Here is a 14,690-nt window from a genome sequence, read left to right as displayed (position 1 = left end):
TTCCCTTCAAGGGCATTCCAATGATCTGAATATCTCCTGCTAGGTCCTACCTACTAAAGATCTCAGCACCTCCCAAGAGCAATCACCATGGGCTAGGAGCCAAGCTTTTAATACATTAGGCTTTGAGAGACACTTACCCAAACCATCACACAATTATCCCTTCTTCCCATTTTCCCCAAAGTGTTTCCATATCAATTCTCTATCCTCCCTACCTACCATATCATCTCTTATTTTCCCTTTCCCTATAGTTACTGTGTGCAATACATAGTTTAAATTCACTGTAACTCTTCTCTCAGGAACCACTTTGGTTCCCTTTTATTTGATTTATAGTTTATGACTCCAGTACATGTTTTTTGCCAGGGTCATAATGCCCCCCCTTCCCCAATGTTAAACTGAATAGAAAAATGTTATTGCTTAACTACAAGATAAAAACAAAACTTTTGTGCAGCATACCATGTCCTTGGTAACAGGGTCCTCAATATTTTGAGGTTCCTTTCTATATCTCCCTCTACACATACTGTATCTAGCCACATTCAACTATTTGCAACTCAACAATGTACAATGATACTGTTCCGGCAACTTTATATGTTCTGTTTATTACTCCTGAACATTTCTTGTGTACCTGATGAACTTCTGTTTCAGGGTTAGACTCAAATGTGACAACCAAATGAAAACTTTTCAGTTGAAGATTAGCATTTCTTCTTCTGCACCACCACACCTCATCGCATATACCATCTCTGTAACCTGTCAAGGACAAATCCTTCTTTCCAGATGGGCATGGTGGTGCATGCTTGTAATCCCAGCATTTGGGAAGCTGAGATGGGAGGATTGCAATTTGCAGACAGCGAATTGTTCAGTGAGGCCCTTTGTAAACAAGTTATACCCTGTTTTAAAATAAAGAATAAAAAATAGGGCTGAGGGTTTAGATTAGAGGTAGAGTGTCCCTGGGTTCCATCCCCAATACCGTAAATAAATAAACCTGGTCTGTGAGACTCTGGAGTAAGGGAAACAACAGATTACTTATCTTTATTTCATTACAACTCAGGTAAATTGATATTTAACGTTTAATTATATTTGACAAATAAACAAGTGATTATTATCAATAAACACCATCCAGGATCTACTATCTTAAGACACTATGCCAGGTGATGGGTAGATCAAATTATATGATATAGTTCTGGCTTTCAAGGGGAATACAGTCTAGTTAGGTTAATGAAATGAATAAGAAATAGGTATATAAACAACAACATAGAATAGTCTGTAATAAGTATCACATGGGTGACAAGGACACCTGCTATTTTAATATGAATTAAGAAGGACTATGAAGAAGAAAGATGTAGTTTTAGTTGTAGTAAAAACAAAAAGCTTGACTTTGGTCCCAAGAGACTGTCAGAAGTTTATTAGAATTAAGGAGTGGCTATTTTGATGGAAGATACAGCATGTAAAAGTATACCAAGAAAAGAATGTATGTGCTGTGTTGGGGAGGCCAGGAAATAGAAATGTATGAGAGTAATACTACTATCTTACCATATGATTTTGGGCTTCCTTACAACTAAAATTAAATAATGCCTACCTTCATAACTCAGGGAATTTTTGGAGAAATTCCTGTCAGTGCTTGACCCATACTAAGCACTAAATAAGTATTCTTCTGTTTTATTTTTATAAGGGAACATGGGGGATAAAGGAATGTAGGTTGGAACCAAATTATAGATGACTATAAATAACAGAGTGCGGAGTTTGGTGTTTTTACTTTGTCCTCTAATGCATGGGAATTCCTTGAAGGCTTTTTGAGTAGGGGTGTGTCACATATAAAATGATGCAGTAAGAAGATTGGTATGAGAGTGTTATAAAGGATGGATTTAGAGACAGAATGACCAGTTAAGAAGCAACTGTAGTCATCCATGGGAGTAAAATATATGAATAAATACTGCAAAGAATCTGAAGGACTTAGTGATTAGTTATTGGAGAAAAGATTCAAATTCTGACATTTTAAGACTGAGTTGGTAATAAAATGATAGTAACACTGACTATATTGACAGACCCAGGAGTGGAGAGTAGTTGGGGATTGGTTTTGCACAGAAGAAGATATATTGCTTTGTTTGAAATTAACATGAATTTGTTTCACGTCAAAATATAGTTGGTTCAAGAAAACGAAGCCAAGATGGGTGTGGTGGCGCACTCTTGTAATCCCAGCATTTGGGAGGCTGAGACCAGAGGATCTCAGTTCGCTGACAGCCTCAGCTACTTAGTGAGGCCCTCCGCAACTTAGTGAGACACTGTTTCTAAATAAAAAATGATAAAAAAAATTAGAGCAAGGGGTGTAGCTCAGGGGTTGAATGTCCATGGGTTACATTCCCTAATCCCCCCCACACAAAAGAAAATGAAGCCAATAGTTGTACTGTAAAGAATATTTTAATATTGGTAGGTAAACATTACATCAAACATACATATAACAATATAAGTCACCATATGATAAATATTCAAAATTTTGAGGCCAAAAATTTAGATAAAAAGTAAAAATATATTAAAATTAGATGATATTTCTTATTAACAGAGTTCAATTTTAAAAGTTTTTGTCAATGTTTTAGTTAAATTATTAAATATACTCTTAATAACATATTTTGGGAATATAAAAATATCAAAAGAAGCCAGGTGTGGTGTCACACACTTGTAATCCCAGTACTTGGGAGGCAGAGACAGGAAGATCGGAGGTTCACAGCCAGCCTCAGCTACTTAGTGAGGCCCTCTGCAACTTAGTAAGACCCTGTTTCAAAATAAATAATAAGTGGGGTATGGTGGCACACACTTGTAATCCCAGAATTTGGGAAGCTGAGACAGGAGGATCGCAGTTCAGGGACAGCCTCAGCTACTACTTAAGTGAGGCCCTTTACAACTCAGTGAAACCCTGTTTCAAAATAAAGAATATAAAAACAGAGCTTAGGGTGTAGCTCAGAGGTAGAATATTCCTGGGTTTCATCTCTAGTACCATAAAAAAGAAAGGAAGAGAGAAAGAAAGAGAGAGAGAGAGAGAGAGAGAGAGAGAGAGAGAGAGAGAGAGAGAGAGAAAGAAAGAAAGAAAGAAAGAAAGAAAGAAAGAAAGAAAGAAAGAAAGAGAAAGAAAGAAAGAAAGAAAAAGAAAATGGCTGGGGGTATAGATCAGATATAGAATACCCCAGGTTCAATCCCCATTACCACAAAAATAAAATAATTTATCATCCTTTTTCCTTTATATTAAGTTGACAAATGAAAAACTACATTCCATTTTATGTTCGTTTTTATTTCTAATTCCTACTGAGAATGAATGTTTTCAAATATCTACTAGGCATTTGTATTTGTTTAATCATTTGTTCAAGTGTTTTACTCATTTTAGCTAAGTAATCCTGTTTTGTTTGTTCTTTTAAAGCTGAGTCCATTTGAAAAATCTCCTCAGCCAACTTTACAAAACTCACAAGCTAATCCTACCGTTTCTGTTGATTTTCCTGTTAAGTGCAACTTTATTACCTTTTTAAAATATTAACCTTTCTCATCTCTGTTGTCTATGAAACTGTGCAGCCGTAACTGATAATACTTTTTTCTATTTGCTTTCACTTCACTCAAGGAGGCAAAGCTATGCCAATCATGCCACTCCCAACTAAGTACAGCACCAGTATATCATCCGGATATTCTTCCTAAAACAAAATGCTGGCAGTATCCACAGCTTCATACAGGAAATAGAATAAGGAGTGGAGTTGAGCCACCTCATTTGGTTCTATATCAAAACATGCTGATTTGTTTGACTTATTTAAACTCATCCAAATTGACAACGTTTTTTGTGATGCTGTGGATTAAACCCAGAGACATTCTACCTCCAAGCTGCACCCAGTCCTATCTTATTTTTTATTTAGAAACAAGGTCTCGCTAAGTTGATGAATCTCACTACTTGCTGAGGCTTCCCTTAAACCTGCCATCTTCCTGTCTTAGCCTGCCAAATATTTGGATTACAGGCGTGTACCACCACACCCAGCTAGATAACTTTTTTACAGTGCTGTCTCTTTTACAAAATAGGGACATTACTGATATTACTGCACAGATATGAATGTCTGCCCAGTTAAAAAGTATTAGAGCGAACTTGCAAATTGTCACTTAACAAGGGAAAGGGATAATGTAATGTGTGCAACTGAGAAAAATGGCAATTGCATTCTTTTACTATCTATATGAATGCCATATAGAATATGGTCTGAGGGTGTGAAGTGTGAGGGAAGGTATGAACTGGTCATGATATTTCATATTATTTTAATAGTCTCCATTTATCTCATGTTTTATTTGGTGCATTATAATTTTATATCATATTGGGGTACAGAGTGACAGAAAAACACATGCACACAACTTTTGGTGTCCTTCCTACTGGGTCCCTCCCCTCTCTCTCAACCTTCTCAAGCATATCTTTTATATTGGAATTGATAATTTTGTATGCATTCATAATGTTATTTCAACTGTTACATTCTTTATGAATTCAACCCCCCTCCTCCTTTTCCTACTCGCCTCTTACTCCTTTGGAGTCTCTGTTCTCTCTCTCTCTCTCTCTCTCTCTCTCTCTCTCTCTCTCTCTCTCTGTCTCTCTCTCTGTATATATATATATATATATATATATTTTAAGTAGCTGAGGCTCTCTGAGAATCTGCAATCCTTTTTCAGCCTTCCAAGTACTGGGATTACAAACGTGTGCCACCATGCCTGACTTTCTCTGTTCTCTATCCAATGTTATCTTTATTTCCAAATACCTCTCTAGCTTTGAAATTAAGAGAAAACATACATCTACTTGTTTATTTGGACTGGCTAATCTCCCTTAGTATAATATTCTTGAATTCCACCTTTAAAAATCAAGGAAATACAAATCAAAACTACACTGAGATTTCATCTAACTCTAGTTAGAATACCAGTCATCAAAAACGCAAACAACAATAAATGCTGGCAGGGTTGTGGAGAAATGGGAGCTCTTACACTGTTGATGGGACTGCAAACTAGTACAGCCACTAGAGAGATCAGTGTGGAGGTTTTATCATAAGAGCAGGAATGGAACCATCATATGACCCAGTGATAGAGTTCCTAGGCATCTTCCCAAATGAATTAAGATCAGAATAATACCTGCATATCCATGCTCGTAGCAGCACAATTTATAGTAGCCGAAATATGGAACCAACCTAGGTGTCTATCAATACATGAGTGGATCACAAAACTTTGGTATACACACAAAATGGATTTTTACTCAGCCATAAAGAACACTCATCTCAATTTTGATATATTTCTTTCTTTTAAAAGTCTTACCCTTTCAAAGAGAACAGGCAATGACATTTGAAGTACTTCCAAGACTTTCTTCTCCTTGGGAATAAAAGCAAAATTACTAAGGCAATTTTTAGCTATGTTCAGGCTACTCTTACTGACCACCCAATGCTCTGCTCTTCTTTAGTGTGTTTGGAGTTTTATTCTATTTTGTTTGTTGGCTAGGAAGTCTTGAACAAGTGCATTTGTTAATTCAAGTACTTTGCTGTTCTAGTACAGCATGTTGCTTTTGTGACGTAATTGTGAAACAAGCATGCTTTTCTTGACTAGCAAAGGCTGCTGATCTGTCCCACAGAAGATTATATTGTTTATCTATTCAAGGTCAGGCAAAAGCAGTTGGTGGATTTGGCAGCAAATGGTGCTGACTGAAGCAAGGAAAACACCTCATTTGGAACACAGGGTGTGAATGCAGTTCAGATAATTTCCTAGCTAGGGAATGTATTTCTTTCTTTTTTTGTGTGTGTGTTACTGGGGTTCCTGGAAGCCCTTCTACCTCCGGGCTACACTCCCAGCCCTATTTTTACATTTTTATTTGGAAACAGGGTCTCCTAAGCCAGCACCCGTGGCTGGCTTCGAACCTGCGCGATCCTCCTGTCTCTGCCTCCCAAGCGCGGGTATTACAAGCATGCGCCACAACGCCCAGCAAGGGAATATATTTCTTTGTTCTAAATTCTTCCCAAAAGGATTTTACATAGCAGGCTAGGAATAGCTATTCTTGTATGTTTGTTATATGGGGATCTCCTCAGTACAGTTCTAAAATTATTTACATTGAAAAGAAAGTAACTTCAACATGAAGCATCACTCCACAGCAGCCAAGCCTCAATTGGAATCTATGGATGAATCTCTGGCTTTCTAGCTGAGCTGGAAGAACATTTTCATGCAGGTCAAAAAGAGTCCAATGTGATGTGATTAAGGAAGCATTGGTGTTTAGGGCAGAACATGGAATAGGATGGGGTGTTTACTTCAGCAGTAAATGATGTTGAGGCTGCTGGAAGAAGTAGGTGAGATAACTTCTAGAAAACAGCCTGTATATGGAGCTTAGGCACTCTCTGTGTAAACTTAAGATACCTGTTTCTTCAAAATCATATGGTAATTGGCTCGAAAAGATCATTAGAGGTCTATGGTCTATCAGAATGTTGACAAATAGTAGGTTCTCCTTAACCCTTTTTCCTTATAATCATAATAAATGGATGATTGTACAAATATACTGCATTCTTGGATACCTTCTATGGGCTTTCCTTCTAGATGATCATCCAGGCTCTGTCAGAATAGCTCATGTGACAAAAGACTCATAATATCCTGAGCAGTCCATTTCAAATTTTAATAATTCTGAGTATTGAAAAGTTTGTTAGCCAAGTATGATGGTACATGTCTGTAATGCCAGTGCCTGGGAGGCTAAGAGAGGAGGATTGCAGGTTCAAGGCCCGCACATGGCAATGTAGCAAACATCTGTTTTAAAATAAAACAATGCAAAATGTCTGAGGATATAGGTTAGAGATAGAACACTCCTGGGTCCAGACCCTAGTATTACAAAAAGGAAAGTTTGTCCTAATAGAACTAAAATGAGTCTACTTGTAAATTTACTTGTAAATTTTACTTATTTATTATATTGTTGGTAATCTTTGGACTTATGAAAAGTAAGCCCAATTCTTCTTCGAATATGTATTATATATAATATTTTATATAGATATATAATATTATATTATTTATTATGTATATAAACCAGTGATAGAACTTCCAGGCATCTTCCCAAATTAATTGGAATCAGAATATTATGATACTTGCATATCCATGCTCGTAGCAGCACAATTTACATTAGCCAAATTATAGAACCAGTCATAATATGTCTATATATATATAATGTCTATATATATGTGTGTGCATATATATATGTTTATATATATATATATGTGTATATGTATTTATATATGTATACATGTGTGTGTTAATATATAAATGATAGAATAAAATCTTTATACATTCATGAAGGATAGATCTAAATTTTCTTAGAATATATATGTATATATATTATTTCTATATAGAGAAAATTATATATGATATATAGAATATATAGAAAGATATTTTATTTCAAATATTATATATACATATATATTCCCTCTATATAGACAGCCAATATCTAGAGAATTCTTTTTCAGCCTATCTATTGATATAATTGTGAAAGAAAATGAGACTAATTTGATAAGACTTGTTTTTAACATATCTTTGCTGCCTCCTAGACATCTTTTAAGTATACACAAATAGTCCACATTATATTTTAAAATTTTTAAAACATCAAGGTTTTTTTCTTACCTGTCTATAACTTCCAGAATCCAAATCTACAGTCTTTTGACATATTTATAGATTTTCATGATTCACTCCAAATTACTGACAGTGATCCAGTAATCCAGTCAGCAATTATTTCAATTATCTTAATTTTAAGTTGTCTAAGTGGGAGAATTGCATCTACAAAAGAGGATTTGTGATATATTGTCATTGCCTTCCCTATCTTGGCCTTCATTTTTCTATTTAAGTCAATGATATGATTTGATTCTTTGCATTGATCCCCATCTTCTGACTGCCCTGTCTTTTTTTTTTTAAATCAGGGAAGACAGATAAATACATCATTAAAAGTTATCAAGCCAAGCATGGTGGTGCACGCTTGTAATCCCAGTACTCAGAAGGCTGAGACCAGAGAATTGCAGGTTGTGGACAGCCTCAGCTGCTTAGTGAGGCCCTCTGCAACTTAGTGAGACCCTTTTTCAAAATAAAGAATAAAATAGGGCAGGGGGTGTAGCTCAGAGGTCAAATGACCCTGGATTCCATCCCTAGACCCACCAAAAAAAAAGTTATCAGAAAAAAAATGAATTCTAAAGGAGAATGTTCCCAATATAGCAGTATTTTCTGTCACTATCTCTCACTTTTATTTACAAGCAAAATGAATAAAGCTAATATAATCAACACATAAACACATTAAATAAAAAGTAGACTTTATATATGATTATAAACCAAAATTTTCTATATTTATCATAGTTAAAATGTTGAAGAGCTAGGAATGGTGGGAGATACCTAAAATCAATCCCAGTATTTGGGAGGCTGAGATAGGAAAATCACAGGTTCTAAGACAGTCTCAGCAAATTGGCAAGACTGTCAGAAACTTAGTGGAACTTGTTTTAAAATAAAAAATAAAATAGAACTGGTTGTGTGTGGCTCTGAGGTAGAAAACCCCTGGGTTCCTTTCCCAGTACCATTAAAAGATTATTGGAGAAAGGAAAAGTCACCAAAGTAAAATGCTAGCAACTGAACTATATGGTGTAAATCCAGTAAGACGACACGAGATAGCTTAAAAGCAAAACAGAAAATGAGTTATAATGAAGATTTTATAGTTGGTGATGAAAATGTATACAGGAACTTTAGAACTAAAAGTAACTAATTAAGTACAAAAATAATTTAAGTATTAGACAGTTATAACATAAAATTTTACAGGATTTGAGAGAAAAATGGACTTCTTGAGCACATAATTTTTATAGAAATAACATCAGTTTCTTTTCTCCTTATTAGCCTCCTCTCTAGATTATAAAGTGGTGACTGTGTCCTATAGTTGCACGTGGCTTTTTAAATTTTGCCCTCTATTTACCTACAAAAGACACTGAATGAGACAGGAATTTGGATTAATGAATTTACCATGAGAATTAATGGTAAGAACATGAAAAACTCTATTATGAGAATATGGTACCAAAACTAGATAGTGCAAAGTTCTATTTCTTGACTCTAGACTATCAGTGAAAAACCAAATCATGATGTCTTAATCCTACACACACACACACACTTTTCACTGATTCCCAAAGAACCCATCATCTTTTGGTCTCAGGTACAGTGGCCCCCATCCAGATGGCTGAGGTTTTCCCTCCACACTATTTTTCTTCAAAATTCCATTTTTTCAAAATTTTCTTCCAACTTATTCACATATATAGTTTTCTTCATGAATACGGACATTTGCATGCTGACTGTACTACTTAAATAAACTCAGGTTAATTGCCTCCCATCTAAATTTACACTTTCACAAGACTTCTCTGCTGAGCTCTGAGAGCTGATCTTCTACTAAAAGAGAGACTTGGCATGATCTTTCATAGAGTGCAGGATTATGGTTACACTGAAGTTAGATAAATGTCTGATGTATGCTTTTTTGCAGGAGCCTAGAAAAAAATAGTTGAGAACATACCTGAGTGAGGCACAGCATCACCTAATTACTAGTGTTTTCTAGAACTCTCAATGTGCTAGAACATAGTGGTTAGAAACAAATTTCTAATGAAGAATTTGGTAGGACAAAGACAATTTTTACATTTAGGAAATCATCCTGAAGATTAATGTCTCTGCTTGTTGCGTAACAAAGTTATGTTTGGTATTTCTTGTGCAAGATGTGTGTTAATCTTTTTAATAGTTAAAAAAAAGCCAGTTTCTTGAAATTTGATGAACTGTGATCCAGGAGCAATTCTGAACATTGAAGACAAATTGTGTCATAGTTCAAAATTTAAGATAATGAGAAAATGCCCAGATTTATAGAAGAAATGGAATGACCTTTGCCGTTTACTTCAATAGTATCTGAGTCAAAGATAATTTCTCAGTGTGCAACTTTTAATCATTATGAGCAACTATTTTACTCAATCCATGCCACTGTAAGACAAGATTATTCCAAAATAGTCTTTAGTCAGCTTCCTTTTTTAGCCAAACAGAAACACTAATTAAAAATAAAATATCTTTCACCCATCTGTAAGGTCGCATTTTATTTTTTAGCATAGATTTCTTTCCAGCTCTTTCTAAGTGCAGTATTTGATTACATTTGTACCTTTAATCTGTGTGTCAGTGCTGAAGTGAATCAAATAGGCCTTTGACCTCTTTCAAAATAATTGCCTTTGCAGTGATTTTTAGAAGCTAATAAAACCATGCTAGAGATAAGACACTAGGAAAAAAGGGGAAGAATAGAGAAATGCTATCTTTAGAATTGAATTCTCTCAGCAGCACCTAAAGACAGCAAGTGCCATAATGAAGAAAAATTAACAAGTAGTCCTTTATTTCCTTTCTCATTAAGTAAACTACATGAAGTATTTAATTCAACAGCATGTGCCTGGTGGCTACTTAGGTAAAGATGATAATGACTATTACTTATGCAGGAAGTTTTCTACTCAATAACATTCACACTCAACTTTCATTTTAGGTCGTTTCTCTTAGAAAACTCATAACATGAGCATAGATTACTGTATCTATTTTTCTCTCCACACCTATACATATTAGTATTTTATGTGTTTTATCTTACATTATAAAAACAACCTGAAAAATATGCTCTACATAAAATACTTTTACTGATGAAAATCATTATTAGTGATACTTATGCTTGAGAAAATAAAGTCCCAATCAATCAACTTATATACTCTCTGCAAAAAAACAAAACATATATATGTATGTATATATATATATATTTTTTTTTTCCTTGATGAAGTTGCAATGAAGCAGGTACCCTCATACATTGATGTAACTATAAAATTTATTTATTTATTTATTTATTTATTTATTTATTTATTTTGGTGGTACTGGGGTTCCTGGAAACCCTTCTACCTCCAGGCTACACTCCCAGACCTATTTTTACATTTTTATTTGGACACAGGGTCTCCTAAGCCAGCGCACGCGGCTGGCTTTGAACCTGCGCGATCCTCCTGTCTCTGCCTCCCAAGCACGGGGATTACAAGCGTGCGCCACCACACCTGGCAATGTAGCTATAAAATTTAAAACAATTCCAATGATCAAATAAGAATACGTTGAAAATAACAAAATAGACCCTTTAATCCATTGATTTATTTATTATAAAGACAATTATGTAAATATGCATATTTCTTTTTTTAAACAATTTTTATTGAACATAAATGTATACATTTAAACTATATTTGGTGCCCTCTCTCCCCCGCCCCCGTTTTCCTTTCCCCCCTCCCACCAATGGTTGTCCAGGTTAACCATGTCATATTCATAATTTTACACATATTCAGATGTAGACCCTCATTAATCAAGATCAGCCTTCCTCCTCTCCTATCTTTCTATTCAAACTTTGCTGATATTTCCCCTCCATTATCTGGTGTCCCACTGGTATCCTCTGTGTTTCCTAGTTTGGGCATATTAGAGGAAACATATGTACCTTCTCCTGTGCTTGGCTGATCTCACTTAACATAATGTTCTCCAGGGCTTTCCATCTTCTTGCAAATGATATAATTTTGTTCTTCTTTATGGCTGAATAGAATTCCATTGTGTGTATTTCCCACAGTTTTGCTATCCATTCATCTGTTGATGGAGATCTGAGTTGGTTCCATATTTTGGCGATTACAAATTGTGCTGCTATGAACATAGGTATGCATATGTTGCTGTAGTTCTCTGAATTCAACCCCTTTGGAAAGATACCCAGGAGTGGTATAGCTGGATCATATGGTGGATCTATTTCCACCTTTCTTAGGAATCTCCACACAGATCTCCATAGTGGCTGAACTAGTTTGCATTCCCACCAACAGTGTAAAAGAGTTCCTCTTTCCCCACATCCTCACCAGCATTTGTTGTTGTTTGATTTCTTTATGCTTGCCACTCTGACTGGTGTTAGATGGAATCTCAGTGTAGTTTTGATTTGCATCTCCCTGATGGCCAGTGATGAAGAACATCTTTTCATGTATCTATTGGCCCTTTGTATCTCTTCTTTTGTGAAGTGTCTATTTAGTTCATTTGCCCATTTCTTGATTGGGTTGTTTGTTTTGCTAGTGTAGAGTCTTTTGAGCTCTTTGTATATTCTGGATATTAGCCCCCTATAAGAATGGTGGTTGGTAAAGATCTTTTCCCATTCTGTAGGCTTCCTCTTTAGGTTCTTGATGGTTTCCTTTGATGAGAAGAAACTTTTTAGTTTGATGCTATCCCACTTGTTTATTCTTGCTTTAATTTCCTGAGCTTTGGAGGTTTTGTTGAGAAAGTTACTGCCTGTGCCAATATGTTGTAGTGTTGAACCTATGTTCTCCTCTACTAACTTCACAGTCTCAGGTCTAATTTCTAAGTCTTTGATCCATCTTGAGTTGATTCCTGTGTTTGGTGAGATATAGGGGTTTAGATTCATCTTTTTACAAATGGTTAGCCAGTTCTCCCAGCACTACTTGTTGAAAAGACTGTCTTTTCTCCAGTGTATGTGTTTGGCCCCTTTATCAAAGATTAATTGACTAAAGATGTGTGGGTTTGTTTCTGTATCTTCTATTCTAATCCACTGGTCAATATATCTGTTATTGTGCCAGTACCATGCTGTTTTTACTACAATTGCTCTATAGTATAGTTTGACATCTGGGATTGTAATGCCTCCTGCATGTTTCTTATTGTTGAGAATTGCTTTGGCTATTGTAGGTCTTTTCTTTCTCCATATAAAGTTCATGATTGATTTTTCTAGGTCTCTGAAGAATGTCGCTGGTATTTTCATGGGAATTACATTGAATCTATAGATCAGTTTGGGCAGAATGGCCATTTTGATGATATTTATTCTGCCTATCCATGAGCATGGGAGATCTTTCCATCTTCCAAGGTCTTCTTCAATTTCTTTAATGTTTTATAGTTTATAGTTTGGCTTGGAAGTTATTTTCTTCTAGGGTCTGGATCACTTCATACCAGTCTCTCCTAGCATTCATGACCTGAGTTGTATAGTCTGGGGTGATTCTTATTGTTTTGCCCCTATATGTCACCCGTGCTTTTGTTATCACTGCTTTTAAGATTCCTTCCTTGGCCTCTATATTGGTCATTTTGGTTATTATATGGTGTGGAGTGGTCTTTCTTTGGTCCTGTCTCAGTGGAGTTCTGTATGCCTCCTGGACATGAAGGTCCAAATCTCTTACCATATTTGGAAAATTCTCTGAGATTATTTCCTTGAAGATATTACAGATGCCCTTGGTCTGTACCTCTATCCCTTCTTCAATGTCTATCATCTATAAATTAGGATGCTTCATATTATCCCATATTTGCTGGATGTTTAGGTTTTGTTGCTGTAAAGATTTCTATATATCACTGACTGTGTTTTCAGTTTGGGATGTACTGTCTTCTAATATTGATATTCTGTTTTCCATTTCATCTAATCTTCCAGAATTTCTTTCTATTGCTGTCTTCATTTCACTTATTGCTTCTTTCATTTCATTCCAGACCTCTTCCTGGTCCTTTTTTGTGTTTCTGACTCACCTTTCACCTCCTCTAGACTTGTTTTAAATCCTTTCATCATATTGTACATCAAGATTCTGAACTTCCCTTCTTGCATTTCTAGTAGGTCAGTATTCGTGATTTCTGCTGTCTCTTCATAATTCCTGGTTCTTATATTTATAGCATTCTCTGTCCTGTTTTTCTGATTTCTACCCATTGTTTGTGAGTATTATGCTTAGTCCAATCTTAATATTAGGAGTTAAGGGGTATCAGCAAGTCAGCAGAGCTTTTCCAGTGTTGAGGCTGGGTGATGTGGGAGGAGCTGGGGTGATGGGTAAAGGAGTCGGATTAGGTAGAGGATATATTTAGGTTGAGAAAGACTTTAAGTATGATAAGGTAATATCTTGCTGAGAATGAGAGAGAGAGTTAACTAGTAGGACTCTTGTCGTTAGTAGAGTAAGTAAGGAGATATGAAATACTCTGAGTATTAAATAAGAAGGTATATTATGGGGAAAAGTTTTGGGGAAGAAGAGTGTATAGGTTAGTGTGGGGAAGTTTGTAAGAGGGGTAATGGAAGGAGCAGACAAACATAAAAAAAATCCACACAAGATACCAAGACTATTATGTAATCCAAGAAAAAGAAAGGAAAAACCAATCAAAGGAGGAGAACGAAAAAAGGAAGGAAAGAGGAAGAAAGAGGAAAAAAGGACAAGAATAAAATAAAAGGAACTAGCAGCTGTGTGAAATCAGAAAACAAGGCAAACTCTCAAATATATATAAATAAAACAAGTTAAAGTAAAAGAACAATGGGGGAAAAATAAAACAGCAATAACCATAACAAAACAAAAGCACTGTAAAAGCAAAACAAAACAAAACATCCACAGTAACAGTAAAAAAAAAAAAAACAGTCCTACTTATTTACGAATATGGGGTCAGATCCATATAATATTTGCATATCTCATTGCTTTGGTAGTTTTCAGAATATAATCCAATGTCTCTTAGTTTTCTTTGTACTCTATTTTTATCTTCTTAGGTCACTCTGGGTGTTTGGACACCTTTCTTTCCTTTAACTGCTTTGGGTTTATGTGTCAGGATGTCTGGTGTCACTGTTATTAAATTCTGTACAATTCCCAGGTTCTGCGTAATTCCAACCTGTAGTCAGCACCTCTGCAGTCACCACC

Source organism: Muscardinus avellanarius (genome assembly GCF_963383645.1).
Source record: "Muscardinus avellanarius genome assembly, chromosome: X".
Taxonomy (NCBI): domain Eukaryota; kingdom Metazoa; phylum Chordata; class Mammalia; order Rodentia; family Gliridae; genus Muscardinus; species Muscardinus avellanarius.
Note: the sequence above shows the minus strand (reverse complement) of the source record.